Source organism: Equus caballus, chromosome 16 (genome assembly GCF_041296265.1).
Source record: "Equus caballus isolate H_3958 breed thoroughbred chromosome 16, TB-T2T, whole genome shotgun sequence".
Taxonomy (NCBI): Eukaryota; Metazoa; Chordata; class Mammalia; order Perissodactyla; family Equidae; genus Equus; species Equus caballus.
Window position 1 is genome coordinate 84,971,685 of NC_091699.1, and position 17,432 is coordinate 84,989,116.

Here is a 17,432-nt window from a genome sequence, read left to right on the forward strand (position 1 = left end):
CTGCCTTGGTTCCAACTCTCTGTGAGAAGCCAGGGCCCACGCGTTCTGGGGCTTGACGAAGGTTGTGAGACATTGTTTATATGTCCAGGGATGGTCTCTCCTTAATCGCTCAGGGCGGAGCCTTAGGAAGACTGTCCACACAGGATGCCTGTTGTCCGTGGCAGTCTGTGCTGACCGAATGCTCCGTGGTAATTCTCCATTTTTCAGGTCTGGGAGGGGCTTGCTGTTAAGATTCCACCAGATTTTCTTTGGCTCCTGGGGCTTTGAGGCGAAATCGTTTGCAAACTTTGAACTGCATGAGCCGTCTGGGAGGAGGAACCTTCCAGGGCACATGTGAGTGTGCTGGAGCCTGCTGCGCGCCCTCCTTCGCAGGACGGCCTTCAGCACCCTCGGTCCTAAACGTTCCTTCCCGCGTTCCCGTGAGCCCTGCCAGGCGCCACCTCTGCACTGGGCCCGTGCTGGGCCTGGAGATCTGGAGAGGCAGCCTGTTCTTGCCCGCGGGGCAGTGCAGTTTAGTGGGGAGTCGGATGGGCAGACAGACAAATGCAGTTTAGTATGATGAGTACTGTGATGGGGGAAGCCTTCCTGGAGGAGGTGCCTCTGGGGCTGAGTCTTGAGGGATGCGTAAGAGCCAGGGAAGGTGTGGGGAAGGCACTCCAGTAAGAAGCAGCCTGTGTGTAAAGGCCCAGACCTGAGGGAGGGGATGGTGCTCTCAGGGGGCGCTAGCGGCTGCGTTTGGCGGTGCCCAGCATTGGGGAGGGGTATTGGGCCCTGGGAGACGAGGCTGGACAAGTCCACAAGGTCTGTACCGCTGAGGGCCTAGGGTGCCTCGCTGGGAGACTTGGACTTTATGCTGAGGCCTTTAGGGGTGTCGAAGGGGAGTGAAGGGGCGAGTTTGCGTGTTAGAAAGATGACTCCAGCTGCAGTAGAGTCCGCGTCAGAGATGACGGGCCTGCACTAAGGAAGGAGCCGGAAGGTGGAGAGAAGAGCACACCTGGAGAGACCTTCAGGAAGTGGAATGTGTGAGACGTGGTGACTGAGCCGAGTGGGAGTGAGGGAGGAGTCGGAACAACTCCCAGGTTTCTGGCTGGGTCAGCGGGGCGTAGGTGTGGCCGTTCCCCAAGATACGGAAGGCTGGAGGCGCAGGATTCTTGGGTGAGATGATTATCTGTGTGGAATACGGTGCATTTGAGGGCTGTGCACGGCATATCCAGGAGGACATGTCTGGGAGGCAGTTGGACATGGAGAACGGGACTCCGGAGAGAGGTTTGAGAGTCATTAATTTATAGATGGGATGGGATGAAGTCACCCAGGGAGGGTGTAGAGAGAGAGGAGAGAACATTTAAGAAAAGAGATGGGTAGAGGTGGTGGAGCCTGAGAAGTGAGTGAGCAGGCCTAGCCACAGAAGTGAGAGGTAACAGGAGTGTGTGGTGGTGTGGACGCCTGGGAGGGCAGTGGTCAGGGTCTGCTCTGGATCCTCTTTCAGATCCACCTGCCCTGGCTTCCCAGGCCTGCGGTGTTTGTCCCCCTCCAAGGGGTAATTGGTATTTCAGAGGTGACCCAGTCCCACTGATGGTGAAGGTTCAGATGCAGCAGTAGACTAGTTGTGGGCCGAAGGTGGGGGGCTTCTTAGGTGCTTTAAATACTCAAGGTTACTATTTCTGCAAGTCTTTCTAGGTGTTGGCTACTTTACACACGTTATCTTATTTAATCTTCAGCTCTTTCAGATAGATATTATTTTCCCCGCTTTACAAATGTGGAAACTGTGGCTCAGAGAGGTGAAGTGGCTTGCCCGAGGACACACAACTGGTTAGAACTGGAGCTGGGATGTGACATCAGATCGTTTTGCTTTACGTGTCCTGGTTTTTTTGTTTTTTTTACTGCCCTCTGGTTTTTTTCTTACCACATGTTCAGTGGTGGCTGCCTCCTGGAGTGGCATCTGAGCCTGGCCCGGCTTGCCCACACCCTCCAGGCCTCCAGGCCACGGGGACTTCAGAGGAGGCCTGTATCCCAGATTAGTCCTAAAGACAACACGCTCCTGAAGAAGAAAGAGGAGGTCTAGGCACAGCCGAGGCCTGTGATGGGAAGGGCTTCCCGAGAAGCAGTGGGGAACTTCCTCCTGGGAAAGCCACGAGAGGGGCAGTTCCTCTCCTGGGCCGGGCGTCAGGGAGTCAGGGCCCCAGCTGTTCCTGCCCGGCTGCCCGCAGCCCTGAGCACCCACCGGAGACAGGGGCCCCTGCCTGCTCGCTGCCCATTGTCCCAGCACCACAGTGCCGCTTCCCATACGCCTCCTGTTTATACAGGAAGCCCCGCTCGGGGTGCCACCTCCCTCTCCTGGTGGCTGGCTCCAAGCTTGAATTCCTCAGAGGCAGCCTCAGTGAGCGAGGACTGGAGTCAATTGTCACTGCTCAGCAACTTTAGGAATCAGTATAGCAGAATAGGCAAAAGCATGGCCTTGCTGTGCGGCTGCCCTGGATTTGAACGTGACCCCCCCTTAGCTGTATGACCTTGGGAATTCACACCAACTCTGTAGATGCAGAGTCCTCCTTTGTAAGAGCGGGGTGTTATTCCTAAGTATCTCACAGGTTTGATGTAAGGATAAATGAAATATGGAAGTAAAGTGTCTAGAACATAGTATGTGCTCAATAAATTACAGATCTCATTGTTGTTGTTACTTGTTCTTTACCTCCCGCCTTGTAGTTGCACCAAATTTCAGCTGTGTTATAATTGCAAGTGATAGTTTTGAAATATGGCCTCTGGGGCTGGCCCTGTGGTCGAGTGGTTAAGTTTGCACCTTCTACTTTGGTGGCCCAGGGTTTCTCCGGTTTGGATCCTGGCCTTAGACATGGCACTGCTCATCAGGCCATGCTGAGGCGCCATCCCACATAGCACAACCAGAGGCTCTCACAACTAGAATATACAACTATATACCGGGGGGCTTTGGGGAGAAGAAGAAGAAGAAGAAAAAAAAGAAGATTGGCAATAGATGTTAGCTCAGGTGCCAATCTAAGAAAATAAAATAAAATAAAATGTGGCCTCCAGGGAGTGGCCCTGTGGCCCAGTGGTGAAGTTTGCACACTCCCGGAGTTCTCCGGTTTGGATCCTGGGTGCGGACCTACGCACTGCTCATCAAGCCGTATTGTGGTGGCATCCTACATAGAAGGACTAGAACGACTTACAAGTAGGATATACAACTATGTACTGGGGCTTTGGGAGGAAAAAAAAAAAGAGGAAGATTGGCAACTTATGTTAGCTCAGGGCCAATCTTCCTAACCTCCCCCCCCCTCCAAAAAAGCATAAAATATGGCCTCCAAATTCTGTGACACTCCTCTCATTGAGAGGCAGGGTCTGTGTCCCCTCCCCTTGAATCTGGGTGGCCTTGTGACTACCTTGACCAGTGTGGTTCAGTGGAAGTGACACTGTGTGACTTCTCAGGCTTTGTTCAGGTTGTTAGAACACTTATACCAGGAGCCCTGAGTCACCATGTAAGAATCTCACTACGCTAGAGTTTGGCAGCCATTGAGGACTGTTCTTCTTGGGTGCACTACCAGAGGGGTGGGAACTCTTTCTTCTAGTTCAATAAAAATTTATTGAGTGGAGTTTCAAAATGGTAGACTGAACCCAAACTGGCCTTCCCTCCCTCACCAACAAAACATGGCAAAAACTCGAAAGATAAAATAATATGAGTTGCACTTCAATTATGAAGGGATACTCTTGGCAAACCAGAAATGATGAAACATCCTGAAATTAAGAAGGAAATGGAATGAGACAGCCATGAGCTGAAGTGCTTCTGAGTTCATGCCCCAAACATATGCAGAATTGTCTCAGAAGAGGTGTGCACAATCAGGAATCACCAACCAGTAGACATTTGTCAAGCACTTACTATGAGCTAAGCCATTATCACTGTTACCTGCATATTTTCACAGTCAGCGCTTGTTTAGAGTTACCCACTTTTGCATTTTCTTTGCTTTGAGTTCAATTTCCTTCTTCCTGCAGTACAGTTTCATAGTGCTTTCACCAAAGGCCTGTGGGTATTAAGTCTTTTGCTAAAATATTTTTATTTCATTCTCCCTCTTAAATGATAATATAGCTGGGTAGAGAACACTGAAGTTGACATTTTTGCTTGGTACATGGAAGATACTTAGAATATTCTCTTATTTTCTGGCATCGGTAGTTGCAGTTGAGAAGTCTGTGGTAAGTCTAATTGTTCTTTCGTAGGTGATGTGTCTCTTCTCTCTAATTACTTTTAAGATTTTATTTTGGTGTTCTGCATTGTAATATGATATATCTAGGCATGCATTGTTTTTATACTATTTGCTTGGGGATTGCTTCATCCTTATTTTCAATAATGATGAAAGATTCATATTTTTCATCATTATTGAAAATCCTTGGCTGTTATATCTTTTAATATTACCTCTTCCCCATTCTTTCTGTTCTTTTCTATTACAAATTTGTTGGACCTTCTCATTCTGTCTTCTTTTTCCCTTAATTGTCTTTTGTACTTTCCATTGTTTTATCTCTCTGTACAATCTTATGGATGATTTCCTCATAGCTGCTTTCTAATTCAATAATTCTCTTTTCAGCTCCATCTAATCTATAATTTTACCCATCCATTAAAATTTTAATTTTGATGGCTATATTTTTTCATTTCTGGAAGTTTTATTTAGTTCTTTAAAAAATCTGCCTGGTATTTCATTATGATTTTTACTTCTTCTCTTTTATTAGTTTAAATATACTTATCTTATAGTCTTTCAGAATGTCCAATTATCAGAAGCTCTTGGGATGCCATTTCTCCTATTCGTTGTGTCTGAAAATTCTAGCTCATGGTAAACTTTTCTTTGTATGGTTTGTCATTTTCCTTGGTGATTTCTTTCTCTGTGGGAATCCTGTACTGCCCAAGTTGTACGAATGACCCTACAGAGAAGTTTTATTTTGGCTTTGCTAGGTGCCCTGGAGGTATCACCAGCCTGGGATCTATTTTTTATTTGTTAATTTTTTGACTTGGGATTGCTGCACAATGTGGGGGGGTGTAAGTCCAGCTCGAAACCATCCCCTGTTGCAAGCTTGGTGTTTGATTTCTCTTGGGAGAACAGGAAGAAACAAGCTGCATTGCTGTGTCACTGGGCTGGTGGGGAGTTTTTCTAAAGCTCTTCTCACTAAGTGTGCCACTCTTCAGAGATCCAGAGGACTTCATGCAGGATTCTCACTCCTAACTTGACTTGAGTGATCCCAAAGGTCTGCCCCTTGTCCCTGTAAGCAGGCTAGAGCTGAAGCTCCTTGCCTCTAGGGGTGTTTTCCAGTCTAGAAGCCCTCTGCCCCCATCTGGGGTTTCAATGTCAGCTCATGCACTTTCAGTTCCCTCTATTTCTGGTATCTAGGGATTTCTCTTTCTTGAGAGCTAGAAGTTGAAGAAAATGGATACTTTTTATTAGTTATTTTTAAATCTAGAATTTCTGTGAGTTTATGATGGAGGACTCTTTTTTTTTTAATAGCTTCGGGTCACAATGTACCTTTCCAAGCTCCTGGCATATGTTCTCTTGTATCATCCTTGCAGGAACTCCATGACACAGATGTTATTTATCACCTTCTTTTCACGCATTAAGACAGTGAGACTTGCAAAGTTTAAGTCTTGTCCAAGATCAGACATCAAGATTTGAGCCCAGGTTTCTCTGATTCTGTTTAATGTAGCACTTAGGAAGTTATTGATAATGATCCCCTCCCTCCGTCATTTCATTATGAAAATCTTCCAGCATAATACCTATACTATCCACTCAGATTCTACAATTATCATTTTGCTATATTTGCTTTATTATATATCTGTCCACTTACCCATCCTATTAATCCAACTATCCATCTTATATTTGGATGCATTTCAAAATAAGTTGCAGACATTAGTATACTTTATCCTTAAGCAGCCAGCATGCACATCATTAACTAGAGCTGAATATTTGTTTATGGTTCTTTTTTTTCCCTAGCCACGAATGAGCCAATATCAACTCTGTGACTAATGCATACACCTGTATAATGCAAATCTACATCAAGACACAGAACACGATCATTTCTGCGGGAGTTCCCTCCTCCCGCCCCTTCCCAGTCAACCCTGCACCTACCCAGAGGCAACCACTCTTGATATTTCCCCCCAAGGACTAGTTTTGCCTGTTCTGGAAATTCATGTAAATGGATTCTTGCCAGGTATGCTCTTTTGGGTCAGTATTCTTTCATTCAGCATACCCATCTTGAGATTCATTTGTATTGTGTGTGTACCAGCAGTTTGCTCCTTTTTATTGCTGAGGAGTATTTCATTGTTTGCCTATAACGTGGTTAGTTTATCCAGTCTTCTATTGTTAGACCCCTGGGCTGTTTCAGTTTTTGGATATCAATGATAAAGCTGCTATGAACATTTTTATAAATATCATTTTTTGACCAGTTTCTATGTCATGGGAGTGAGGGGAGTAATGTAGCAGCCAGATTGCAATTAGTTGAGCGAGATGAGGAAGTGCAAAGAAGGAACACAGACAATTTTCTTAAGATGAGTAGATGAAAAGTGAGGAGAGAGAGTCATAGCTAGAGGGATGTTCAGGGGTCAGGGGTGGTATATAGATGTATACCATATATGTAAAATAAATGATATATCATATAAATATATGTTTAATGACAGTATATAGAGTATATTATAATAGAAATAATATGTATTATTTATAAAATATATGTGTATAAATATCTATATTTCTATTTGCTGAGAATAATATAAACATGTTTTTATGGGGGAGAGGGAAAGGAGGGGAGAGAGGGGATGGGAATCCTAGCTTCTGTGGATAGCCCATGGCTACCCTCCTCTTGGCCCTGGTCTCAGATACTGGGCGGAGCCTGTGGTCCCTGTGGCTGCTCCCTGGCTTCTGTCAGCAGAGTCTCAGGTGTGAATCTTTTCCTCTGCCAGTCTGATGTCCAGATTGGCATCAGCATCCTGACACTGAAGGGACAGCAGAACTCTGTCGTGGCCATCTGCTCAGATGGTTGGTGCTCTGGGGGTACAGCAAGTGTTAGCGGGAGATGGGATGGTGGCTTCGGCTGGGCAGTGGGGAAGAGCCTGCTCTGAATGTTGGGCCACGTCTTGTGGGGATGACTGCATGGACCTTGCCACGGGAGAACCGCTAGGATTCCTTCCAGGGCTACGAAACTGTGGCCTGGGGGAAGGGCTGATCCCTCCCTTGTGAGCAGTGCCCGTTCGAGCTCCTGGGCCAGAGACCAGCTGCTGAGACACGTGCAGCAGTCAGGAGCAGGGGCCGCCCGTGGGTTCGCTTCTGTCCACCTCTGATTCTCAAGATTATTTGTTAGATTGAGAAAAGAAAGTCTGCTTCTTAAAATAAAAATTTTACTGGGTGCAGACAGGCAGGCAGATTTGAGCAAGGAGTTCTTCTAACCACCGCTTTCTGGGTGAGGTCGGGATTGCTGGGGAACTGCCTTTCCCATTGGACCCTCAATACTGGGTTTTTCTTGCTTTAAAAACTTCCCATTTATTGATTTATATCACACACATATATTTTTCTCTTTAAAAAAGTCAACTCTACTGGGGTATAATTTTCATACAATAAAATGCACCCATTTTAAGTGTATATTTTGATAAGTTTTGATGCTTTTAAAACCCATGTAATGAACACCTCACTCAAGATGTAGAACGTTTCCAAACCCCAAAAAGTTCTTTCGTGCCTTCTTCATCAGTCTCCTCCCCCGCCCCAGCCCTGGAAAACCAATGATTTGCTTCCTATGACTATAGATTAGATTTGTTTTCCTGGAGATTCAAATAAGCGGAATTATACGGTGCGTTGTCTTTTGTATCTGGCTTCTGTTGCACAGCGTAATGTTTTATAGACTCTTCTGTGTTGTTGAGTGCATCCGTTCATTCCTGTTGATGTCTGAGTAGTATTCCGCTGTGCGTATGTATCCCAGTTTACTGAATAGGTACAGACACGTTGTTCCAATTTAAAACGTCTTTCCTGTCCCGTTGCCTAACCAGCCAGTTCCTCTTCACAGGCGTCCAATATTACCAGCTTGTTGTGTATCCTTTTGAGCTGCTTTAGCATTTAGAAACAGATATGTGTGCAGGATCCTCCTGCAGAACTTCAAAAAATATGTCTAAGTTTGCATGTGTGTGAGTATAATCTTAGAGGTGGAATTGCTGTATTAAAGCATCCATGTACGTGTAATTTTGACAGCTATTGCCAAATTGCCCTCCACTGAGGTAATACAGGTCCCTCGCACCTTCTTTTTTTAAAAAAAATTTAAACATAGAGAAAAATGAAAAGAATAGGATAATGAACACTCGGGTGGTACAGAGTTTTAATGGTGATGGCAGTCAGTTGGTCTGAGGAAGATAGAGACATTGAAGTCTGCAGGAAAAGTGAACCAGCAAGGTTATTTTGTACACATGGAAGGTTTTCAGCTTCACACTTTGTGGACCTCGAGGGACCCTGCTTTCAGGCACCCGGTCTTTGGGACCTGCTGTCCTCTCTCCTGGCTAGGTGACAGGCTTCTCCTCACTCAGGTGGGACTCGGGGTTGGGATGTTTCTGTTCAGCGTAGCTCGCTGGGTTCCTGACCTGAGATGGGCATGACAAGGACTCTAGCCTGGCCCACAGGAGCCCTGACTCTAGGAGGGGGGTGATTGAATTGGCACGGGCAGGAGGCCTGTGTGTGTATGTGTGTGTGTGTGTGTGTGTGTGTGTGTGTGTGTGTATAAACCATCCACTTCCACGCTCCAGCCCAGGTGGGTCTAGAAATATGCCAACCTGCTGCCCTTGCTCCTCCAGTGGCTTCTTCAGGCTTCTTGGAGCAATAGCAAATCCTGACAGCAGCCTATAAAGTCCAGAGTGGTCTGGCCCTGTGGCCCGCTGCCTCCTCTGAGGAGCTCTCCTGGGCTGCCTGCACTGCAGCCACCCTGGTGGCGCTCCAGTTCCTGTCATCCTCCTTCCTAAGTCACGCTGTTCTCTGTGGCTGGGAGCACCCCCTTATGCCCACCTGCCCCTGGGCACCCTGGCTTCTCCTAGTTAACATTGCTTCCTCCTTCAGGGCCCCCCTGCCTCCAGGAAGCCTTCCTTCACCCCCACACCAGGTGGAGCCTCCTGGTCCAGTTCCCCACAGCATCTATCGCTATTCACACTGTTGTATTTCTCTGATGTGACCTTTAGTGTCATTTCTCCTCTTACTCCTTATGTCACACAGGCGGGGACCATATCTGTTTTGTGCACCATCCTCTCCTCTGTGCTCTACCAGAAATACACGTCGTCGGTGCTCAGGCGATGTTGTGAAGTGAACACGTGAGGCATTCTGACAGCACAAGGAGGTAGTGTTTAGTCAGAACTGGGGGTGAACTCTTTTCCTGCATCTTGGCACATTACCTAACCTCCCTGAGCTGCAGTTTCCCCATCTGAAAAATGGGTACAATAACACTGCCCCTCGGAGCTGTTGGGAGTACTCGGAAAGTGCCGGGCAAGTAGCAGGTGCTTGAGCTCTGGTAACTTTCAGAGCATCATCTTTGATGTGAAGCCATGAGCACACTTGTTCACAGGCAGCTTGTGCTCCTGGTGACAGACGACAGCTGGCCTCAATGTCTGGGGTCAGGCTGGGCCACAGGTGGGGGCTGAGTGCCCCCCTGCCCCGGGAGTTGAGAGGGATGCTGGAGCTGGGTGGTTGAGGAGGTCTCTGTGCCATTTGGCAGCTGCCACCAAGACCTTGGAGGGAAGACAACCCTGGGGCACCTCCGGTCACTGGCCTCTGCCAGGGCAGTAGCGGGGAGCAGCAGGGAGCCATGGGAACAGGGGAGGCCAGGATCCAGGTGGCCCCAGGAAGCTGCAGGCCCTGCTGGCAGGCGGGAAAGATGCTGATGAGAATGTCTGGGCCCTGGAGGGGATAGGGTTTCTGCCGCCTCCAGCTGCCCTAAGCCGGCTCTGCTGTTTTCCAGAGGGACCCAATTACCACCCCCTTGTGGAGCCAGGGCTGCCAGAGATCCTGGGGAGATAGAAGGTGGCTCCCAGCAGGGCAGGAGGGACCTTTTAAGCTCCCCTAACCATACACCTGTTCCTGATCATCTGAGATTGGGGGCCCGGTTTGGGCAAAATGTTAGGGCCTGTGAACCTGGTCCCTCAGGCACAGAACCTCAGGTTTTCAAAGTGTTCCCATAAGTACTGACTGGTTTGATCTTCTTCACAGCTTGAGCACTGCCTTGGCAGGGTTTCTTGGCCTCCTTGGACAGACAGTGTCCCTGTGGTCCAGAGGGAGGGGAAGCCAGTTGGCTACAGTCCCCCGGCGAGCAAGTGACCCAGTATTTCTGTCTCTGCAGAGCCTCTTCCCTGTGCCATTTGATCAACCAATCAACATACAGCAAGACTTTCCAGCTTGCCACAGGCCCCACCATGCCCTCATGTGTGCCACCAGGCTTGCATCCCTCATTGATGTCACCTGCCTGGCCCTTGAAGGTATTTGAGCAGCAGCCCCTCCCCAGCATGCAGTGTGTGCCCAGCTTTGTCTTGGGTGCTGGGAAGGATTCAAGGAAAGGTGGAATGTTCTCTGTCCCCGAGGAGTGGAAAGCCAGATATGCCCTCTGAGAGAGCAACTCACAATGTTGGGTGTGCTATCAGGAGGCCATGTGATGCCAGGCTGGGCCTTGAACTGGGCCTCCTGGGAGTTGGTTAGGCTCAGAGAAGGGAGCCTACAACAGCAAGTGTGAGGAGGAAAGAAGAAGATCAGGGTCTCACAGGATGGAGAGAGGCACTTTCTGTGTAGAGTGGAGGGAAGTTTGGACGTTACGTGGCTTAAAATCCATTCATTCCCCAAACGTTTTCAAGAACCTACTGTGTGTCAGGCACCCACTAGGCACCCTGCATACTTTATCTGATTTCATCCTCAGGACAGACATGGGGAGGTAGACATTTTCCCCATTTAAAGAGAACCAAGTATGAGTATACAGATGAGGTCTCTTGAAGTTAAATGACTTATTCAAGCCCGATGACTGATTCCAAAACCCATGCTTTTCCCATGCAGAAGGCTTCTGGGGAAGGTAAGACGTAGGTACGTGAGGGGACAGATGAGAGGATAAGTCTCAGGAGGCGTTAGAGGTGGTAGGAACAGAGTGAAAGCAAGGAGGCAGGACTGAGTTGGCTGTGCATGGCAGTCAGTGAGGTAAAAGGTCTGATTGATGCAGAACTTCCTGTTCGGGCCCCAGTACCTTCATCAAGGGTCTTCTTTGACCCACCTAGGGGCCCAGCTGCTTGCTGCCTGTCTCCTTCAACAAGCCAACCTCCTCTCCTGCTGGCGCCCCCTGCAGACTTTCTGCTACTGCTGGGCTCTTTTCTGGTTCTCATTTGCTGTTCCGCCACCTGAATGTTGTCCTCTATGCTCCCCACATTTCCAAATCCCGCCTATCCCTTCGTGGTCCACTGGAGGTTTCGCTTCCTCCAGGAAGCCCTCTCTGACCTTTGCTGTGATCTCCTTCTCTCCTCTCAACTCCAGTTGTCCTGGTTCTTAGCTGAGGGTGTCTGGGCCCCTTTCTAAAGTCTGTCTCATCTCCCCAGTTTATAAGCTCCCCTGGGTCTGGCAGAGGGCACATCTCCCTCCCACTCTGCACACCCCACAGGCCTCATGGCTGGTGGTAGACCATTGATACAGCACTGCTGCAGGCTGGGCGAGAGGCCAGCCATTCACACAGATGTTCTGATTTGGTCCTCACAGCATGCCCTGGATGCTGACCAGCCCTGAGTGTAGAGCTGACTTGAACAAGGTCCCTGCTCACAGGCACCACGGTAAGAGATGTGAATGTGGGATACCGTGGGCCTGGTGAGGTGGCTGGCTCCTTTGTAGATGCCTCATAGCACACCTGCCTCTTGTTTTTCTGCATGCTGGTGGCGTTTGTGTGTGTGTGTGTTCCCCATAAACCCATGTCTGCCTTTAATCAATTTCTACTTGGAAAGTGAGCCTGGGTGGCCACAGTTTGAGATGGTACCCACCTCTTGGGGTCCAGATAAGCTCCTCTAGGGTGATGAAGGGATTGTCGGGCTCCTTCGTCAGCCCCAGCGGCCCACAGCTCAGATGTGCAGCCCTTGGGAAGCCCTCAGCCTGGGTCCTGGCCTCACTGAGGCCCCGAGGCCCCCATCTTCCTGCCCAGGAGGGATGAACCAGCCTGGAGGCAGGCAGCAGAGCAGGAATGCAGCCTCTGCTAGCTCCTGACAGGGCATCTCTGGGAGGCCCCCAGATCCTCAGGGCTGCGGCTCTGCCGGGGAAGCGGGGATTAGGAGCCTAATTCCGCCGAGAATCCTGTTTTTCTTAGCCTCACACAGATTGCTCTTTGGGAAAGGCCCCTCATCTAATTAGCCTGAGTCAACAGCTCCATTTATTTGGACACGTGATGTTATGAAACGGGCTGCTGCTGGTGTGTTTTCGTAGCGCATATCTGGACTGCCCCTCCAGGATGGCATCGGGAGGCTGCCTGGCCCGGTGAGTGTCCAGCCCAAAGGGGCCACCACCTGAGGCCGCAAGGGAGGCCGCAGATTTGCTGGCCAGGCAGGGACTGCTCTCTCTCGGATTTCATAACAAGAGAGTGACCCACAGAGTGTCCACACATCCAGCTTCCTCTCCCGTTGGTGTTTTTGAACCAAAATAAAGAAGGGATTAGGGGCCCTTTGATCAAAACTCCTTCCTCTGTACCTCGTGAGAATCAAAAGGGCCTTCTCCATGGGGCTTTTGATGGTGACAGGGCCTTTACCACATCCCTAAGTACCAGCACTTTTTGAGGAAAACATGAGTAAAAATAGTTACCATTTATTAAGCATTTACTATGTGCAATGTACCAAGCAAATTATAAAATAAATCACACCCACACACACACTCACACCCACACACATGCTCACATCCATACACATGCACGCACACACACATTCCCATCTTTTCTTCTCTCTGCCTCTCCCCTCACGCTGTTATCCTGATCTGCCTGGTGAAAGTGAAAGCCCCTCTCCGTCTCTCCCACCTTCACTCCCCTCCCCAGCCTTCACCCCCCCCACTTTGGTGTTGGTCCTTCCCGAGTCTTTTCCATGCATTTGTATACATACACATCATATGTTATTTCTAACTGTAAAAGCAACCCATCAAGGAAAGTACTGCTACCTCCATTTCACAGATGAGAAAACTGAAGTGCAGAGAGGCTGAGCGACTTGCCCCAGGTCACACAGCCAGGAAGGAGCAGAGCTGGGTGTTCAGGCCTGTGTGACTCCAGAGACTGGCAGGAAGATCCTCTTCCTCTGGCCGCCCCAACCCCCAGCAAGTCACAGGCTTTGGTCTTAGTGAACTGTAGTGGGCTTCTTGCCGCCCCTTCTCTGGGCTGTTATTTTTGCTAGATGGGTCAGTCAAGGTGGGCATTTGACACGCTGGGCCACATGGAAGTCACCCTGGAGAAAGGGGCAGAAGCTCTATCCTGCTGCCTCCTTCCTGTGCCCTGACCTCGAGTTCCTACTGACCTAACGTTTGCCTGGACCCTTTCTGCGTGTGCATACCAGAGCCGAAAGGAAAGAAGGAGGACCAGCCAGGGTGGCCTTGTCACCCTTTCCCCAGAGCACAGAGCGCTTGGGGTGGAGTGTTCATCCCCTTTTGGCCAAATAGAACATGTGTGAACAGCAGCGGCTCAGCACAGCGTTTTGGGGCCCTTCCACGCGTGGTGAGTCTGGGAAAGCAGGGGTGGTTGCCCTCCTGCCTCGGAGATCAACCCGGTGGGAGGAACGAGCTCCTAAGTGTTTTCCTCTTTAGAATGGGGATCTTGGCCAGGAACTGCTGTGTGTGTAAGATCCTAAAACTAATTCTCACCATTGATGTAGGCTGGAAAAGCAGAGGATCGGGAGAGGCGGGAGCCCAAGGGACATTGCCTGATGGATTAAAAAAACAAATTCCAGCGCTGGGCCTGGAAGCTTCTTAAAAAGGTGATGGGCCCTTACTTCCTGTTGAACTTTCCAAACCTTCTGAGCCTGCACTTTGCGCCCTGGAGTTTATCGGGGACGCTGGGGGCCAGGCGTGCAGCACGACTAGAGTTACGGGGACAAAGCTGGAGGTGGGTCAGCCCTCCACAGGGGAGTCCCAGGGGCCTGCAGGCAGCCACTGCCACCAAGAACTTCTAAGGGCAAGAAAGGGAAGCCTCGAAACCAAACATCCCTGCACGGTCCCGGGCAAATGTGTTCCTCATCAAGGCAGAGGCAAACAAAGTTTATTAAAAAGCCTTCCAAAGGACATTCCAAATCACCAGCAGGCCCCTGTGAGGTGACCGTCCATTCTCCTGCGGACTCTCATTCCAGCCTCATTGGAGGTTTCCAAACACAAGTCCCCAAAGTGTCCAGGAAGGAAAATAAACAGGGGGCTCCAGTGGGCGCCCTGCGGCTCAGGGCGACCCGGCTCTCAGTGCAGGCCTGTGCTTTCTGACCCCACAGTCGCGGGGTTGAGAGGAGTGACCCGGGAATCGAGTACAAACAGGGCAGGGAGGCCTCTTGGCTTGTGGGGTGGGCGCCCCCGCCCCCCCACGTCCTAATGGCAGCCCACCAGGCAGAGGAAGGCCCCCTGTGGTTGCAGAAATGGCCGCTTGGCACAGTGGGGTAAGTTCCACACCAGGAAAGTCATGTGTTATTTGCATTCTGGGAGGAGGAGGCCTCTGCCTCCAAGTAACTGGAAGTTTCCTCCTCTGTAAAACTGGTGATTTTCCTGATAGATGGGAGTGGGGTTTGCTCTCATTAAAGTAGGGGCTGGAGGTCTCAGAGCCAGTCCACGTGTTTCCCAAAGCATGTCAGGGTACGCCATGGAACCAGGGCCCTGCGCAGCATGGTTTAACGCCCCCTCCTGGTGTTTAAACTAAGATTCTGTGATTTTTCAATGATCTGAATGTGCAAGTGGACCAACAAGCAGGTTGTGAACCACAGTGTATTGCAGTGCTAGTACAAGGACCGGGGAGAGCTCAGTCTCTAGAGGCACACAGGCCTGCATTACCACCACCACTCACCTGCATCACTGTGGCCGCTTCACGGCCTGAACTCCCAGAACCTCATGAAGGGGGGCTCATAGTCGTTGCCTCATGCCGTTGATGTGAGCATCTGTGCTGAAGCCTGAACCGTTAGTGAAGAGTCTGACATACAATTGGTACATAATAAGTGATAGCTATTATTATTTTTATTTGCTGGGCATGGCCTATGGCCATAGCACTGTTCAACATATTGGGGAGACAAGAGGGTATCTGGAGAATAAAGGAGGGGAGGAGGAAGAGAGAGAGCCCATGGAAAGTAGGAGGAACTTTGCTGCTGATAAAAATTACACCTGTAATGATTTGTTGAGAGCTTTCTACGAGTGGGTGCTGTGTATGGAGACTCTAGTCAGGCCCTCCTGTGACAATACCACACTTCAGGTTACTATGTTCCTTTTTTTACAGGGGAGGAAATTGAAGCTCAGAAAGCTTCCATGATCGCCCAAATCCCAAGGCCTGTGCCATTGATTGAAGTTTGTGTCCTCCCCAAATTTGTATGTTGAAAAGTTAATGACCAATGTGATGGCGTTGGGAGGTGGGGCCTTTGGGAGGTGATTGGGTCATGAGGGCAGGGCCTTCATGAAGGGGATTAGTGTCCTTGTGAAAGAGCGTGGGGAAAGCTCCCAGGCCCCTTCCACCATGTGAGGACACAGCCGAAAGGCACAGGCTACGAACCAGGAAGTGTTTTCACCACACCAAACCTGCCGGCACCTTGATTTTGGACTTGCCAGCCTCCAGGACTGTGAGAAATAAATGTTTGCTGTTGATAGACTTATAAACACCTAGTTATAAAAGACCTTATAAAAGACCTAGTTCATGGTCTTTTGTTATAGCAGCTCAAATGGACTAAGACACCGGTAAGAGAAGGTGCTGGGACTCAGGCTGTCTGATACCGAAGTCTGGGCTCTCAGCCCCTAAGGGTCACACATCCCCGATTCTGAGGCCAGGAATGCCCTCCTCCCAAGTCAAAGATGGTCATGGTCTTGAGACACTGGAGCCCACCTGGGGCTGCCAATTGCGATGCTTGAGAACCCTTCCTGTCATGGCGCCGTGTACAAGCCAGGGAATGGTTTTGCCAGTTTGGGCAATCCCAGCTTTCTTGGTTCTAAACTAGTGATTCTCAACCCTGGCTGCACATTAATGTCACCTGGGGAGCTTTGAAAAATGCACACCACCCAGGCCACCAAGACCAGTCTCTTGGTGGGGCTGGGCATCAGGACCTTGTTGAACTCCCTGGTGATTCCAAGGAGCATCCAGGCCTGAGAACCCCTCTGAAGGGAAACAGCTGGCTTTCGGGCTCCTGTTCCCTTCCACTGAGGGGCCAGGCTGGGGGCTGGGAGTGGAGGAGGGTTTGAGGCAGGGAGGGGGCATGGGTAAGGAGGCAGTAAAAAGGGAGAGGTCGAGGCTGACAAAGAATGTGTGGGGTGAGGGACCCTGACAGCTTAAGTAACTGGATCAGGGTGCACACAGGGTAACTGGCAGAGCTGGAAATCACACCACTGACATGGTGGCAAAACCATTGGAACCTCTTGTTACTGGGGTAGCTCGGGTAGAGCTCCCCAAGACCTAGTTCTGCATCCAGTTCTCGTCTCAATGCATCCTTTCTGCTGATTCAGCCGCATCCACGGCCAGGGCTTCTATCATTACCTGTATCCCAAATTTCTATTTTCAGAGCAGACTGTTCCATGGAGCTTCAAACCTAGACTGCAGTGACTCATCTGACACCTCTCTTGGATGACTCCAAGGCCCCCAGGGTTTCACATGCCCAAGAATAAACTCGTAACCACCTCCACCCCCAATTGGTCCTTCCACAGGGTCCCAAGCCCAGTGAATGGCACCAGGAATCGTGCTTGACTCCCCTCCCTCACTGCCCCGTGCGTCACCAGCGTTCTTGGTCTAACCTTCTAAGTACCCGTCCATCCTGTTCTCTTCTCTCCATCTTCATTGCCACCCTTTTAGCCAAGCTACCATCGCCTTTGGTAATTTCTTCTTTTTATTTCTGGGTAAGTTATTCTTGCTAATGTGATTATTTGATTTCTGCCTGCGTCTCCCGCCAGCTTATACACTGGGTAAGGGCAGGGGCTAGCTTTTTGGTGACTTTTGTATCCCCAGCACCTAGCACCTCATCTGGGCCTCAATAAACATTTGTTGAATACCTAAGTGAGTGAATAACTTTATTTTAAACTTTTGATTCCTTCTGGGGTCTGTCAATATAGCGGCTACTCCACTAGAGCTTGCTGCTTTCAGGCTGAAATCAAGGCTCACGTGCTTGGATGGCTCTGCATTCCATGAGGCCGAGGGGCAAAGTGGTCTTGTCTATGGAGGCTGAAGAGAGGGTCTGAGGGGACCACGTGCTCTGAGATGAGACACAGCCACACAACAGGGCAGGCGAA

At 49.8% G+C, this 17,432-nt stretch overlaps 1 long non-coding RNA gene across 6 annotated transcripts in view; it reads left to right on the forward strand.

Moving 5' to 3' along the window:
- The window catches only part of LOC106781844 (uncharacterized), a 30,012-nt gene extending 12,813 nt beyond the window's left edge, over positions 1–17,199 (forward strand). For 2 of the 6 annotated variants that reach the window (XR_011427370.1, XR_011427369.1), the window contains exons 2-8: positions 9,219–9,339; positions 10,336–10,471; positions 11,724–11,794; positions 12,319–12,485; positions 13,541–13,698; positions 13,856–13,957; positions 15,445–17,199. This is a non-coding gene — a long non-coding RNA (uncharacterized lncRNA). Of the gene's footprint in view, positions 1–5,975; positions 6,193–9,218; positions 9,340–10,335; positions 10,472–11,723; positions 11,795–12,318; positions 12,486–13,164; positions 13,699–13,855; positions 13,958–15,444 lie in introns of those variants that run through there. The other 4 variants (XR_011427374.1, XR_011427373.1, XR_011427372.1 and 1 more) reach the window with 3 other exon arrangements.
- The last annotated feature ends 233 nt before the right edge of the window (positions 17,200–17,432 follow it).